We start from the raw sequence: 17,278 nt of genomic DNA, 5'->3' as shown, positions 1-17,278 counted from the left end.
GGTTTCTACTGCTGCTTTGGCTCCACTTACACAGCTTCAGGCATCCCCTCCCAGGAAGGGATGCCCATGTTACACTAGGGCTGTTCTTTGAGATCTGGATGGATGCTTCCCTGACTCTATGTCTCCTGTACCCTGCATGCCAGTCCCACCGGGGGTCAAGGTCTGCTGCCAGCTCAGGTAGTAGCCGGGCCTGGGGGCCACACCTCTAGTCTGGAGTTCCTGGAAAACTGAGCAGGAGAAATGAATCATAGCCCAACTTCACAGGTGGCTCTTCCCCAGCAGGGGACCCGAGACTCGGTCTCTTTCTCCATTTTTTTTGTTTTGTTTTGTTTTTGGCAGAACCAAGGATTGAACTCAGGCCCTTGTGCTTGCCAGGCAAGTGCTTGTTCTACTGAGGCATCTCCCCAGCCCCAACTCTCTTCTCAAAGGAGAAGTTTGTACTGTTGCACTCTCCACCGGTCTTAGGTGAGGTCTTGCTGGTTCCTGAGATGCTCTTAAGGCATCCCACTTCTCATCCCAGGTCAAAGCATTTTGTTTCCTTCTAATGCTTCTAATCTCTTCAACAACCACACCTCCTTAGGCCCCAGATTTGTACCTGGTTCCTTTGTGGGATTTATACATGTACATAACGTATTTAACTATTTTCTTGTCCCCTCCCCATTGACCAAAGTTTTAGTTCCATTTATTCCCTTTAATTCTTTGTTTTAAATCCTTTTCCCCTTCCTTCTCTCCCCCTCCCCCATTTCCTGTTCCCCTTCCAATTTGAATAAGTTCTTCCTACTTCCTATTATCTAAGCTCCATTTTGCCCTTTATTTATACTGTACTTTGTGTTTCTCACACAAAAGAGACAATGTGATCTTTAAACCTTTATGTCTCATTTATTTCACTTAAAATTATGGTCTCAACATTCATCCACCTGCCTTCCAGTGCCTCAAGTTTATCTTATAGCAGAGTAGTACTCCTCTGTATATAAATTTCCTTTATCCAATCAGCTGTTCATGGACTGAATTTTATGTTGAAAAAATTTTTCTCTTCTCTGCTGTTTGCCCTTGATTTTCACTGTAAGTCCGGCTAAAAGCAGCTAGCAGTACCCTCCTCTTCCTCCTCCTCATGCTCTTCTTCCTCCTTCTTCCTCATTAGGTTTTGCTACGTTGCCCAGGTTGGTCTTGATTTTTGGACTCAATCTTACCTCAGTTTCTCAAGTACTGAGGACTAGAGATGCATACACTTGGCTGAAATTTTGTTTTTAATTTTTTTATGTTTACTCTTTTTAAAAATGTACTCGGTACAGGGTCTCATTACACATCTTGGACTTGTAGTGATCCTCCTGTTTCAGCCTCCCCAGTGCTGGGATTACAGGAGTGCGCCACTATACCTGGTTTCAGAGGCCAGCTTGCATGTGGTATTGGAGATCGAACCCCAGTCCTTGAGCTTGCCAGACAGGTACCTAGATCACAGAGCTATCTCTTTAGCTCCTTTACTCTACTTCTGCATAAGTTTTGGTGGTTGGCATGGTACAAACATTTTGATTATTTTATCTGATTGACCGAAACTATGTTAATGGAGTTCAGATTCTCTTACTGTTCTTTTAAGGTGTATAGCACCTGCGGTCTTATCTTTGATTCCTGATGCTTATAATCTATATATTACCTTTTTTTTTTCCTCCCTTGCCAGGTTGGCTAGAGAGTGATGAATGCTAATAATAACCTTCCATCAGCATCAACCTGATTTGTGCTTAATTTGATCCTCTTTTATTGGCTTATTAGGAATTAAGATAATTCATTTGAAATGTTCTTCCCTTCTAAGTATTTGATACTATACATTTCCTCTCAGGCTGCTTTTCTGGTATTCAACACATTTTTATTTTCTGGTTTGGGTCTTGTTTCAGTGCTGGGGGTCACACCCAGGTCTTTGTGCAGGCTAAGCACACACTCTACCACTCAACAATCCCAGCAGCCCCTCAATGAAAAGAGTTTAGCATGTCCCTCTTTTTTTTTTTTTTTTTTTTAAACAAGCTATGGCAGGTTTTATTCATGAAAAATTCTGCTTGGTTTATTTTTTTACCGGTCTGTTCTGGCATGCTTCTAATGATATCAGAATCACCTGGATCAATGATAGCATGTCCCTCTTGGCTGCTTCTTTGATGCAAGTGTTACTTACAAATATATCATTTGGGGGTATTTTCAAGTTATATCTGTTATTCATCTTTTCTTTTATTTTTTGTATTTTTTTTTCCCCAGCCTGTTACTGATCTTTTGTTCAGTTAGATGGGTCTGGCTCTGGGAGAGCGTGGGCTCCTTAGCACTAGGTAGTCATTGGTTCTTTCCCTTGGTGTCTGAGCTTAGTTCTTAGTCTCTTCGTAGTGTCTGCGTAGTCCTTAATGGGACTGAGCACAGCAAAACCATAGCTATCATTTCAGTTTCTAGAAACTCCTTTTTTTTTTTTTTCTGGTCTTTTTGAGACAGGGTCTCACTATGCAATTCAGGTTGGCCTTGAGCTCACTTTGTAGCCCTGGTTGGACTTGAACTCACAATGATCCTCCTGCCTCAGCCCTCAAGTGCTGGGATTACAGACATGCACCACCATGACCAGCTCTCAAAACTACAATTTTTAAATTATCTTTTTTTTTTTTACCTAGTTAACATAATGAGAGTCTTGGCCTGTGATAACCTACTACATCCTATCCTGATACAGAAATCTCCTCAATATCAAATTTTTTTTAATGTATTTAGTACAGGGTCTACAGGGTCTCACTATATAGATTGGACTCATAGTGATTCTTCTGTTTTCAGCCTCCCCAGCACTGGAATTACAGGGACGTGCCGCCATGCCCAATCTCAGCCAGCTGTCTCAGTGTGACCCAGGGGTGGGGCTGGCACGGCACCTCCACCCCCACCCGGGGATCAAACCCCAGGCCCAGTGCCTGCCTAAGCAGGCACTTTAGTCCACTGAGCCATCTGACTGACACTCTCAGCATCAATGTTTAACATATCTTATTTGTATCTTTCTATATCCATGTAAAGTTCCTCAGCATTTAAATAACACTGTCACTCCCCATCCTCACTCCTCCATACATCCTCACTGAGGTGCTCTGAGATGTTAGCTCCTGCATTGTTTGTTGCTGCTATCATTGCCACTGGCTGACACTCTTATTTTATGTTTATTTATTTATTTAGTATTTTAGGGAAGGGTCTACAGGGTGTTCAGGGTCTCACTACTAGATCAGACTCATAGTGATCCACCTGTTTACAGCCTCCCAAGAGCTGGGATTACTGGTGTGCGCCACCACACCCAGTCTCACACATCCCGGGGTCAGGGCTGGCATGGCAGACCTGGGATTAAACCCCTGGCCCCTGTGCCTGCTTGCAGATACTTTAATCCGCTGAGCTATTTGGCCGGCCCTAACACTCTTATTTTATGGAGTAAGATTCTATAAGAGTATTACAGGGCTGGACAATCCCTACCATTTTGTGTTCTTACTGTGCCTTTTCTATAATAAGATGCACATATATTTACTGTCGTGTTACACCCGGTTACAGTAGTGAGTCCCCTGACCCACTGTTCTAGTGTGTAAGCCAGGAGTGCCAGGCTGCACCGCGAAGCCTGGTGTGGAGTAGGCTCCGGCGTCGCGTCTGTGTAAGTCACTCTCCGGTGGCCATGGGACAAAGCCTCCTTGTGATGCACCTCTCAGAACGCTGTACAGCCCCATTGTGCAGTGGCGGGGTCCCACCTCCTCGAGTGGCTGCTTGGGGAACGCGAGTTCGTATGGACCGAGTTGTCCAGAACCTCGTCTTCCCCTCATTCTTGAAGACCAGTTGGGTTAGCTGTGAGATCTTAGGATCAAAATCGTGAGCAAAGCTCACACTCCACTGCATCCCAGTGGTGCCAAGAAGCAGCGACTTGCCAACCCGATTCTTATTTCACTAATAATAGTCTCTTCTCCCCACATCAAAAATATCTATTAAGGTTTTTTTCTCTAAGAATTTGCCTCTGTGACCATGAGAGAATTTCTCCCTTTACACCACTTATCTTATTTATTTTGCTGAGCACTTGTCTGATTGTCTCAACTTAAACATTTTAGCCTTTCTTCAGTTTGGAAAATATTCTATTGACTGATTCTCTTCTCCTTTTTCTGCTCTTGCGCCTAGGGAACTCTAGCAACTACTAGATAAATATCGAGATGACTGTACCTAGTTGAGGGTTTTTTTAAAAAAATTCTTTTTTTCTTAGTCATTTTACACTACAATTTGAGAAAATCACTCAGTTTTTTAATTATTATTTATGTATTTAGTACTGGGTCTCACTGCGCAGCTCGGGCTTGAAGTGATCCTCCTGTTTTCAGCCTCCCCAGTGCTGGGGGTACAGGCGGGCACCTCCACGCCTGGATGCGATCGCTGTCTTAGGGCATCCTGAGGGCGGGGCTCGCACTGCACGCAGGATCAGGGAATCAGACCCTGGTCCCTGCGCTTGCCAAAGCAGGCGCTTAGCCCACTGAGCCATCTCCCCGGCCCATCAGTCTATTTTTGACTCACTAACTCATCCATTCAAAAATAGTTTTGAAATATTGTAATAATACCAAAAAGCATGAAGAATAAATAACATAACACACTAGTGCACATGACCCAACTTTGTCAGATTTTAACTTTTCCTGTAGTTGCTTCCTGTCCTTATTTTTCTATATCTTTAAAACACAAAACATTTCCAGCAACGCTGAAGCTCTCTTTTTTTTTTTTTTAATTTTATTTATTTATGGGTGCGCATGTGTGTGTGTGTGTGTGTGTGGCCAGCTCAGCCCACCAGGGGGCGGGGCTGGCTGGCATGTGGTGCTGGGGGATTGAACCGCGGTCCCTGTGCTTTGCTAAGCTTGTTCTAAGTAGGTGCTTTAGACCACTGAGCCATCTCACCAGCCCCAACGCTGAAGCTCTTGTCCGCCCCATTTCCCATTGCACTCACCTCGGTCGTTCTCCAGCAGGGTCAACTGTGTTCAATTTGGGCTTTATGATCGCTTAATTGCCTTTTCATTAAGATCTCTTATAAACTAGAATTTGCAAGTTTTGTAATGGTCTGAAGTTCTGTAAGCAGCATCAGAGCCAAAATGCAAAGTACTTCCGTCACCCGGGACGGCTTCCTTGTACCCCTTTGTGGTTCTTTTCTCATTCTTTCCCTTACCCTAAACAATAATTGCTATCCACCCCTATAGCTTTGCCTTTTCTAGTATTTTCTGTAAATAGACTCATGTAGTACACACTCTTTTTATTTGTTTCATTTAGCATAAAGTTTTTTTCAGTACTGGGATTGAACCCAGGGCCTTTGCACTGAATTACATTCCCAGCCTTTTTTCTATTTTTTATTTTACAACAGAGTCCCCCTAAGTTACTAAGATTCCCAAGCTGGGCTCAAACTTGTGATCCACACTTCACAGGTATTTTAATGTAAATTTTATTAAAGTATAATCCATTATATTGACTGTATTGAAAAGGTATATAATATTATTTTTGTTCTTAATTTTATAAGTATTGCACAAATCTGTCACTCTATAATCATTTTTAGGCATTTTTACATGTCTAAAATTTATTCCTGTGGTTACTGATAACTCTAGATATTTCATTTTTACCTGTTGTATAGTGTTCTCTAATAGGATCAAGACATAATTTGTTTATCTATTGTCTGCTGGATTGTAAGCAGTTTCTGATATTTTATCACTAAATTCTACAGTGAATTCTCAGTGTGTGTGTGTGTGTGTGTGTGTGTGTGTGTGTGTGTGTCTTTTGGAGACTGGGTCTCTCTGTGCAGTTCAGCCTGGCCTTGAGCTCACTTTGTAGTCCAAGCTGGCCTTAAATCTGCAGTGACTCTCCTGCCTCAGCCTTCTGAGTGCTGGGATTACAGGTGTGCACATCTGGCCTGTCTCAAACATACTCCTGGACACACACAAGAGTCTCCCTAAGCAACAGCTAGACAGGGCTGTACATCTGCAAGTTTGTTCCCATTTGCCTTTCAGCTGCATTCAGTCCACCATTCAGCCAAGCTACTCATTTCAAATTTGAACAATTAATTTCAGTTGCCAAGATCTCTCAGTGATTCGTTTTAGTGACAGCTCATTCTCAACTATGGATGCGATAACCCCCACCAGAGTCCCTGGGGATAATAATTACATGACTTTAAAGATTGTTGTTTGTGTCTGTCTGCTTAGGACGATCCCCAGGGCCTCACATCTGTGAAGTCTGATGCCTCTTTATAGTGGCAATTTGCTCGCACACTGGGTATTCCTGGTTTTCTCTCTGCCTTGCCTCGACAGGGCCCAGCTCTCTGCCTCTGAAGGGTGCTGGATGATTGCTGGGAAGGAGCCTCAGTGCTGCCAGTGGAAAGGCGGCCTCTGATTTCCTACGGCAGACCATCCAGGACCCCAGCCGCAGACACTCGCCTGGCTTGTGGGCCAGGAGTTCACAGGAGCTCCCTTCAGAGAGTTCTCAGTCTCCAGTCCTGCACGGTGGGGACGGGGAAGGGTGGCCAGCAGCCTGGCAGTGTTGGTACAGGTGCTCCGGTCACATGATGGCCCAGCCCCCTGCTGAGCCGGATGCCCCTCCATCCTCTCCACAGCTGCACTGAGCAGGGAATCTCTCCTCCTGCACTTTGGGCCGTGGACTCCTTAGTTAAGCCAAACCTTTCTACTTTCCATCTTCCCGAAATTTCTCAGTTTCTGTTTTACTAAGGACTTCTCATTTTCCACACCTGGTATGGATGGCATGTGTGTATGAGTGCATGTGTTCTTTTCTGTTACGAGAGCTTTAGAGACAGGACTGTGTACCCAGTCTTCTTCCCAATCTGTAGTATTTATCTTCTTTTTAAAAAATTATTCAAAAAAAATTTTTTGAGATAGGGTCTTGAACTCCTGGGCTCAAGAGATATCCTGCCTCTGCCTCCTCCATAGCTGGGACTATAGGTGCATGCTATCATGCTTGCCTGTGCATACCTTCTTTAAGTTCTGTCATCTTTCTGTCTTCCCTGGAGCTGTTCGACTTTGGTTCTCCATGTCCCTCAGATCGTTGGGGCTGTGCCTGTGTCTCTGTCCCTGGCTGTGCTTCTGCTCTTTTGTCCCCATGACCCCATCCCAGCCATATCTGGGTGTCCCTATTCATGTCTCTGCTCTGGTGCTCACAGCCTCATCACCCCCTAATCTCAGTGGCTGCTCCCCTCCAGTGCCAGGCGCTGGCCCCCGTGGCTGGCTGGCTCTGGAGCAGTTTGTGGGTGGGGGAGCCCCAGATTGCTGCAGTGTGGAGCAAGGATTTCCAACACATGCTCCCCTGGCAGCCTGCCACCACAGCTCACTGCCTGCCAACATCACACTTCGACTTAAAGAGGGAAAACTGCCAGACCAATGTTTTAGCTACAGCCCTGTGTCAGGGCTGCATGGGGAATCTCACAGCAGCCCCTGCCAGGAGCTGGGGTGCAAGGCATTAGGGATGGAGATGCTGGGCAGTGCTGATGGTCCAGGGTGCTGCACTCCCTGGCCTCTCTGCTTCTGGGTCCCAGGACACCAGCTTGGAATCCACTCTGGGCGATGGGCTTTCCCCAGGATGGAGCCCTTCCCTTTCCAGGCAACTCCTGGGTGGGCAGGTCACCAGGGGGTCCTGCTTCCTCGGGTCACTGTCTCTCCCTGCCCCACACCTCCCACAGTGTGGCTGTCCCCTCTCTCTGCAGGAAGGGTAGCCCTGAACTAAGCTCAGGGGATGGTTAGACACATGGGGTGGGGGAGCCCCAGATTGTAGCGCCCCCACAGGTTCCTCTCTGCTTACAAATGAGCAAAATTGCTTTGTTGTTACTGGGAAAGAGACAGGAAATGTCTGGGAGCAGTGTAGGGAAGAAGAGCTTAGCCCTCTCCCTGGGAAAGCTCCCTCCTCTTCAGACTCCACCTTGCGTGTACAGTGGGCCATCCTTGCTGGAGTAGATGCACCCACCAACTTCAGCACTCGTCCTAGCAAATGTGGGGCCGCTATTGATGTGAGCAGACGTGCCCCTCTCTACCCTGCTAGCCCCTTCCCAGCCAGAGTGGACTGCAGATCTCCCTTGATTTTCACACCCAGTCCTTCCCTGTGGACACCCCCAGCTCGACCTCTGCACCTGCCTCCCTTCTGCTCAGTGGAAGCATCCTGCCAGGAGCTCTATTCCTGTGCCTTCAGAGGCCCCCTTTTGCTGAACCTCAGATGGCCCTGCTTCTGGACAGCTCTCCTGTTCTTCCAGGGCAGGCTCCGAGCAAAGGAGAAATGAGCTCATCTCTGCAGTATACAAACACTTGGCGGGGTCTGTGCCCCGCTGCCGATTCCTCCCAGCATGGACGTGCCCGTCACAGAGCCCAGCAGTGCCTCCTTTTAGGACCAGACACTCCTGTAGCAGCAAATATAAAGCACGCGTGTGTGTAAGCGGAGGCGCCCGTTCTAATGAGCACAGAAGCCTCCGTCCTAGCGGGTGCAGAGGCCTGAGGCCCCACCGGCGTAGACGCGCCCATCAGTGTGCGTGCGAGCAGCTACCGCTGAGAGCGCAGAGGCTCCCGGCTTTGCCCATGCAGGGGCTCCCAGCTGCCACCAGCGCCCGGGAGCCCCCTGGAGACACCTGGCCGACCCGGAAGGAGCAGATATCAGCGAGGGAGGAAGGCGGCGGGGCGGAGTGGGGCGGGAGAAGCCACTGGATCCAACTGCCCGCCTGGCGGACGTGCTGCTGCCAATACAAACAGATAAGCACTAATAATCGCTCTTTCTTAAAAGTCCCGCGTGTGTGTCCCCTTTTCCTGAGGACACCACCTGCACAGCTGCTCCTAATCAAGGACCATTTAATTCGTTCCCAGATCATTGTCTGCACTAATTGTCTTAAACAAACCGAAGTTCATTTCACCTTATTCCCCAGGGCCCTGGAGGCCTTCTAATTACCTGTAGGTGGCTCGCCACGCAGTCCCGCTTCATTAAAGATCACAATATGTTCCTCTAATAGGTTTCCCATTAAAATCCAATGGGTTCCCATCAAAATGAGTTATGTCCCAGGAAAAAAAATCCACTAAAATATATTTTAATTAAAGTGAATTAAATATTGCATATGTCTGTTTCTGCCAGCAGGTTGCACTTAAGACTGATGCTAGCAGAAAATGCAGGGGAGAGGTGACAAACAGCAGGGGCGGGGGTGGGGATGGCAAAGGGCTCAGTTGTGGGGTGAAGGAGAGCTTTGGAATCAGACAGTGGCCCTGCCACCCCTGACAGGGTAACTTTGGGCAAACCACCCTATCTCTTTATGCTTTGCTTTCCCCCATTTACAAAATGGTATAATCTGATTATAATCCCTTGCTTGCAAATTATTTTTGCTAAGATTAAAATGTGTGTATCACATATAGAAAGAGAGCTTCACATATAAAAGGTACTTAAGAGATGTCACAATTGCTATATAATGTTATAAATAAGGGCCAGCCAAATAGCTCAGCGGATTAAAGCGCCTGCAAGCAGGCACAGGGGTCAGGGGTTAGACCTCCTGGACTGCACTGCCAGCCCCACCCCCAGGGCCTGCTGAGACAGCAATTGAGACTGGATGTGGTGGCGCACACCTGTAATCCCAGCTCTTGGGAGGCTGTAAACAGGAGAATCACTACAAGTCTAATCTAGTAGTGAGACCCTGAACACCCTGTCGACCCTTCCCTAAAATTAAATAATAATAATAATAATAATAATAATAATAATGTTACAAATAAATATTGTAGAAGTCAGCTGTGCTGTGTGACAAACAACCTTGTCCAATCTCAATACCTCCCAACAAAATTCTTCCCACAAAGACTATAGATTAGCTATGCCTGTTGTGTCTTGACGTCATCCAAATCCGGGATGATGCCACAGCCCCTTTCTGGAGCCTTCTCTCACAGCAGAGAGAAGCGCAAGAAAACATGGTGAAGCGTCCAACTGTGCCCAAAGCTTGTGCCAGGCATGCGGATGTCAGCACTCACCTTCCAGCCCACCTTGCCACCCTGCCATGGGGTGAGACACTGTACTCCTACCTGGGAAAAGGCAGGGCAAGGGTGAGGCTGAGTAATCCTCTTACAAGGAACACAATAAAACCACACACCCCAATCTTATCATTAAGTATTATGGCAGTGTTTTCCAAGTTTGCCTGATGATAAGGACTTTTGGTGGAAAATTAAAATGTAGAGACAGCCACTTCAGAGCCACTAAGTTAGGGAAGCGCTCTGAAAAGTTATTTATTTATTTATTTATTTATTTATTTATTTGCTCCGAATGCCTTCAGGGCAGGTTTGGCTGGCTTGAGTTGTGGGGATCCAACCACAGCAAGCTGAGCCTGACTGCTTTGTTGAAGCAGCCACTTAACTGAGCTAAGGGGCAGGCCCCCTGAAAAGTTATTTTTTTTTAAATTTTATTTATTTATGTGTGTGTGTGTGTGTGTGTGTGTGGCCAGCTCAGCCCACCAGGGGGCGGGGCTGGCTGGCATGTGGTGCTGGGGGATCGAACTGCGGTCCCTGCGCTTTGCTAAGCTTGTTCCAAGTCGGTGCTTCAGACCACTGAGCCATCTCACCAGCCCCTGAAAAGTTATTTTTAAAACGTGTCTCAGATCATGTTTATCCCTGGAACATTTGAGGAACACTATTCCATAGAATCATACATATAAATTGTGATGGAAAAATATAACACAATTTAAGTTTAACTTTTTTCTTGTAGTAAAAGAGACATTGCCATTAATCCTCCTCAAAATACAGTACTCCCTTCATTTTGAGCACATTCATCCCATTGGTCTTGCCACCTTCTGAAGCAGTTCTGGAAGTCTTCTTTCGTGAGTGTCTTCTTTAGCTGCGTTGTCAAGGCTGCCTTGATGTCCTGAATTGATTCAAAACACTTACCTTTCATGGTCATTTTTTCTTTGGGTAGGAGCTCGGGGTCACACAGGGCCAAATTTCGTAAATGAGGTGGATGAAGAAACTGTAGTATTATCTGAGGAGCCTGCCTTTCGGTTGGGCTCTTGGCAGCAACATTCATTGCACATTTTTAATCGAATCTCATAAGTGACTTGCAGACCTGTTTTAGAAAGTGGCAAGAATAATGGGGTAAGTGTACTCAAGATGAAGGGAATACTGTATTTTGAGAGAGATTAATGGCAATGCTCCTTTCACTATAATATATTTTTAAAAATTGAAATTGTTCACTGTATGTTTTGATCATAGCTCTTAGATATGGTATGGGCTTCGGAACGGATTTGAGATTGCAAGCTGTCCCCACCAGGTATTAACTGTATAATCATAGGGCAGTTTCTTAATCTCTCTTGATTTGTTTCTTCATTTGCAGAATAATGTAATGCCTGCAGATCACCTGCTCCAGGCAAACCTTTAGTGCTATAGGCATGACTTCAGTAAGTATTCACTCCTTATTTCTACTTACTTTATTTTTTAGTGTAGTTTTATGTTCACAGCAAACTGATGAGAAGGCCCAGAAGTTTCCGACCTCCCTGCACCACACCTGCAGCTTCTCCCGTGTCAGTGCTCCCTGTGGGAGTGGGATATTTGCCACAGCTGACGGACCCGGTGAGCGCGCCTTTACCACCTGAAGTCCACAGTGTAGCTTACAGTTCATTCGTGGTGTTGGCGTAATCAGCTGTGCGTACAGTGCCAGGTGCCCGCCACCACAGTGTCATTGCACAAGGTCCTCTGAGCTCTGCCTGTTCTTCCCCCCCAAGTAGTTCTTCCTATTTTAACAATAGCAATAATAATGATGATAATGAGTGTAAAGTTCCCAGCTTGCTGCATTTTTGTAGTAAATGCTAAGCTCTAAGAATAGGGGCCAGGGAGATGGCTCAGTTGAATAAGCGCTTGCCTGGCAAGCCCAAGGACCTGAGTTCAATCCCTGGTTCAGAAAAAAAAAAAAAAAAAAAAAAAAAGTATCTTCCTCTTTGGGGACCCAGCCCTAGCTCAGTTCTTTAAGTGGCTGCTTCCACAATGCTGGCAGACTCAGTTTGCTGTAGTTCGATCCCCACAACACTCCAGCCATGCAAAAGTGCCCTGCAGGCATTCAAGGAGCAAAACACACACACACACACACACACACACACACACACACACAAAATTCCTAAGAATAATAGCTTTAAGTTGTGACCATCATTATATGCATAGCTGGTTATCCAGCACTACAAAAAGCATTGACAAATAATGCATGGAATGTACATCCAGAACAATGATACACGAGTAAGGATTAAAGGGAGGTAGCTACAGCAACAAAGCTGCCCTGTGTCCACCCTTGCAGTGGTGCACCCCCCAACCTCCCGGTGGAGGTACTTAGTGCTGTCAAGCAGTTCTCTGGCATTTGTTCATTGAAACAAGATCTCACTACAGAGTTCTGGCTGGCCTCAAATGCACTGTGTAGCCCAGACTATCCTTGAACTCAGCAATCCTCCTGCCTCAACTTCCCCAAGTGCTGATACTACAGGTATGCTCTTCCATACTTGACTTATTCTCTAGTCTTGAAATACATTTTTCCCTTTTGGCTTTCCACATGCTTCTGATTTTCTATGCTTCGGGCTCCTTCCCTGTTACTCCCTTGACTTTTTTTTTTTCTTTTTTTGTGGAACCAGGGATTGAACTCAGGAACTTGCACTTGCCAGGCAAGTGCTTATTCTACTGAGCCATCTCCCTGGTCCGCCCTTGACAGTTTTTTTTTTCCTTCCTTTTTATGTATTTGATGCACAGCTTGGACTCAGGCTCATAGCAGCTCTGTTTTCAGCCTCCCCAGTGCTGGGATTACAGGCATGCACTTCCATGCCTAGGCTTGGTGGCTGACTCAGCAAACGCACCCGGGGGCAGAACTGGCATGGCATGTGGTGCTGGGGATGGAAACCCAGTCCCTGAGCTTGCCTAAGTAGGCACTTAGTCCACTGAGCTATCTCGCTAGCCCCCTTGACTCTTTTTTAACTGACCTCTAAATGCTTGCCTGCAGAGGCTCAGCTTGGAGATGTCTCCTGCCCTCCTCCCTACTATCCTTAGGCTGCATCTCCCAACCCCACAGGTGTAGATACCATCTATTAAATACCTGAGTTGCAAGTGGTGCTGGGAAATTAAGCACCTTTGTCAGGGCCAACTCCAGGCACATGGGATCCATGCAGCTTCACACTTCATGCTCTTTTGTCACCATCTTGAAATTTGTCATAATGTAGGAGCAAGGGGCTCAGCATTTTGGGTTTTCATTGGATTTGCATTTGCAATTTGCATAATTTGTTCTACAAATGGTGCTGCTGGTCCTGATTCTGCTGTCATCAAAAAATGGCAAAGTATCCCTCCCCGTAGCGAACTTCCCCCACCCAACATATCCTCTCCCGGGTTTCTCTCCCCTGGTGGATGGCACTGTCGTCCACTTGGTGATCAGACTAACGATGTGGCAGAATCCTTGGTCCCTTTTTTGGACTCCACCTTGCCCACATCTGTTTTGATCCTGTCCCTCTTCTCTTTAAATCAAGCATTCCTCATCTCCTGTTGGGACATTTGTCACTGGTCCTCCTGTCTCCTCTTTTGCCTCCAGAACAGCTCAGATGAACCAGGGCAGGGCTGGGTATCAGAGAGCAGCATCTTTTGGCTCCACAGCCGCTGGTGGCTCTGACTGTTCCTTGTGACCCAGCTGATTGAATGTCTTACTGCCTTCTCTTCTGTAGGCTTTACACAGCTGTTCCTGGCTTGTAACCTCTCCTTTCCCCTCACACATCTCTCCCTACCACAGGCTGAGCCCAAGTTTCCTGCAAGCTCAGCTTCCAGACCCTTCCAAGGGCACCCTTGGTGTCCAGTTGGAATGAGATGTTCCTTTCTCAGCGCTTCAGACCCCACGGCCCCTGCCAGCTCTCCCAGCCCACAATGCACTCACTTGCCTATTTCTTACCTCATTCTTCCAGACTGGCAAGGCCCAAGGAAAGGGCGGTGCCTAATTTTACTCTTGTCACCCTGTTTGCCAGCTCTTCACCTGGCACGTGGTCAGAGCTCATGAACTGTTTGTTGAATTAATGAATGAGCTCTGCCCCCCTTTAGGGCTTCTTTAGCCAGACTTCTGAGAAATGGGCTCTTTCCTTGTTTTCCAGGCTGGGGCCTCGGTAGTCACCTGCATTATGTCCCCCAGAGTTGTGCTGGGGACACAAGCTCAGTTCCAACATCAGCCAAAAGACCTGCTATCTCTGCTGCTGCTTTCTGAGGGGGTCTTCCCGTGCCAGGTCTCTCCTATGGTGCATGAAGTCTACATCCCCACCCTTCAGGTGTCCCCAGGTCACCTACCCGCACACCCATTTTTAACCAGCTCTCCCACATCCCTACTCCCTGTTGGGCTGGGCCAGAGCTGGCTCCCTTCTAACACTGCATTCTGACATCCTGTTGTTACTGCAGAATTAGCCAAGGTGAGACTATTCACACCATAGAAATGGGTACAAGCTACAAAGGAGGGCTTTGCTGTTGAGAGTGTTGATTCCTGGCATACATTTGCTGACTGCGATTTCAGATCTTGAAACTTCTTGGGTTTTAAGTCTCTGGCCCAATGGATGCGCACTGCTCTCCTTCAGGTAGAAACTGGTACCCACACTGTGGGTGCTGTGGTTCCAATGTAGCCCCCCAATTCTATCCACTGGAAACATCATGTCCAAATCCAGTGCTGACTGGGGTTGGGAGGTGGAGCCTTGAGAGGTGTATTGGCCACCTTCACTTTCACTGAGACACAGTACCTAACACTGCAGCCCAAGGCCTGAGCTTTAATTAGCTCACGGTTTCAGGGGATTCAGTCCACAGTCTGCTGACTGCAAGGCAGGAGCTTTGCAGCAGGATGGTGTGAGGAAGCAAAGCTGCTTAGTCTGTGGTGGCCAAGAAGCAGAGCTGGAAAACAGCGCCAGAGCAGAAGGGGACAATGGCCATGCATAGCATCCAAGACCACTCCTCCTCCAACAACTACCCAGACGCAGCTAGGAGCATGCCTTACTAATCTACAGGCCATTTTTTGAATCCAATTGAAGTTGACAAGTCAGAATTAACAGTCACGGGGGTAATTAGTATTAGAGGAGGTCATCAGAATAGGGTCATTTGGACTGGTGAAAGCTTCGAGTCGTGGTACTCACCCACATCCCCCGCATTCAGGGAGCCTGGGACATGGAAATCACAAGTTTAAGTCCATCCTGGGCTACTTAGCAATTTAGAGAGCTCCTGCTTCAAAAATTTTAAAACAAAAAACAAAACAAAACAAAAAGCTCAGTGTGAAGGTCTTGGGTTCAATTCACAGCACTAAGAAAAAGAAAGAAAAAAAGAAAAGGACCCAAGCTGGCATATTTTCCCTCCCTTGCCCTGTGGTGCAACGAGAAGGTTCTTACCAGCAAGAAGATGCTCTTGGCCTCCCCAGCACCATGAACAAAACAAATTTCTGTCCTTTACAAGTTACCCAGACTCAAGTACTCAGTTATAGAAAAAGGGTGATAAGATTATGACTGCAACCTTTGCCCTGGGTCTGGTCACCAGCAGAAATTATAGCCCAAGTGCCTCAGCGTCTCTAGCTCCAGAGCAGCCCTCGGGAGGGACACTTCCGGGCTCTGCTCACGTTGCAGGGCACATCCCCAGCTGCTGCAGTCAAGCTACGCCTCTGTAACCATCTCTTTTGTGCCCTCTTAAAGCCCAGTGGCAGCCTAGGCTTCCTCATCTCCACCCGTCCACACCCCACTCCGCCCTCTGCCTGCTGGGAACCAGACTACACTTTCTCCCTCTTTTTGCTTGTTTGTTGAAACAAAAATCTTGTCATGGATCCCTGGCTGGCCTGCAACTCAGTGATCCCTCTGCCTCAGCCTCCTGTGTGCTGGGATTACAGGGATGCACCAACACACCTGACCTTTTCAGGGTCTGAATATCGGTCTACGGACTACTTTATTAAATAGTTATGATAGCAAAAATACTTAATCTTCAAATGTAATAATTAGTATTTATTGTTTATTTTCATTGTCATCATACACCATTTACTAGAGCAATGTGTATCCTAGACACAAATCTGGAGGTACTGGATCCTCTGACACCAGGCCCTCGTGATGCCAGAGGGGATGCCAGAAGGCTGTGGCCCTTTCTGTGTGGTCAGTAATCCTGAGTCCTGCTGCCCTTTGGTTTTGGTGACACACACTGGTGGTCTTTGGCTCACACAAAACTCCTGTCTCCTGACATGAAGGGTCTGGACAAAGAGATAGTAAATGCCCCACAGGATGTTGGCAAAGGCTATCACCTTGGTGGGCTGTGCCATCCCAGGGGGTGGGCCGAAGCCACTCTTGGCCCTTCTGTTCCTGACTTCTGAGCCTCACCCACATGTTCATGCCACAATCTACCCATTCACTGCCCATGCGTTCTTGCTGCTGACCTGTCCTGCAAGGGTCAAGGCCTCCATCTTCACAGAGATCACATCTGATAGTACACACAGACACAAACCAACTGAACAAGGGAAAATAATTATGAAATGAGATTGGACAGATGGAGCAGCGACCCTCTGCTAGACTGGAGGAGGGATCAGAGACGCTCTCTGAGGTGGAGCTGGAAGACGAGGGAGCCGCGCAGGCAGAGGACACAGCACATGCAAGGGCCCATGGCAGCCGAGGCAGCTTGTGGGTTGTGCAGCAGGCATCACAGGGAAGGTGGGTGCAGAAAGGCAGCAGGCTAGCCCAGGGAGAGTCCTATGGATGATGGTGAGAATGTGGATTTGGTTCTTAATGCCTCAGAGGCCAGTCGGTTCCAGACAGTTTGTGCTGTGACATCCAGGGGCAGGGGCACTTTAGCATCTGCTGAATGAGCAGGAGAGACTTGGAGGAGGAGGAGGAGAAGGAGGAGGCTGATCTGGCCCCCAATCATGCAAGACCGGGGTGCCTCTTGCATTGTCTCCCACGGAGGCTCACTGTGTGCTCAGGGCTTTCTCAGCACTGCCCTTGTGCCCCTAGCACAGCAGCTCTGCGATTTCTTCCTTTTTACCCATGAGATGGGCAGGCAGAGGTCACAGCCTTGCTCCTTGGAAGGGCCAGGCTGAGTCCCAAGCCCAGACATGTGAACCAGAGCCATGCTCTGGACATGTATAACCCCAGCCTCCTCTCTGAAACCCACCCTCCAGCCCAAAGCCTCTCACTGAGGTACCCTGGTGGCCTCCATCCTACCTGTCCAGCCTCTTTGATAAATCAGGAAAGGACATCCCAAGACAAGGCTTCACTGGGGTTGGTTCCTGGGGTGACTCTGTTGGGGGCAGGGGCAGGGATTGGAGGAAAGCAGTGGAG

The sequence above is a fragment of the Octodon degus genome, unplaced genomic scaffold, assembly GCF_000260255.1.
Source record: "Octodon degus isolate 3935 unplaced genomic scaffold, OctDeg1.0 scaffold00138, whole genome shotgun sequence".
Classification (NCBI taxonomy): Eukaryota; Metazoa; Chordata; class Mammalia; order Rodentia; family Octodontidae; genus Octodon; species Octodon degus.
Note: the sequence above shows the minus strand (reverse complement) of the source record.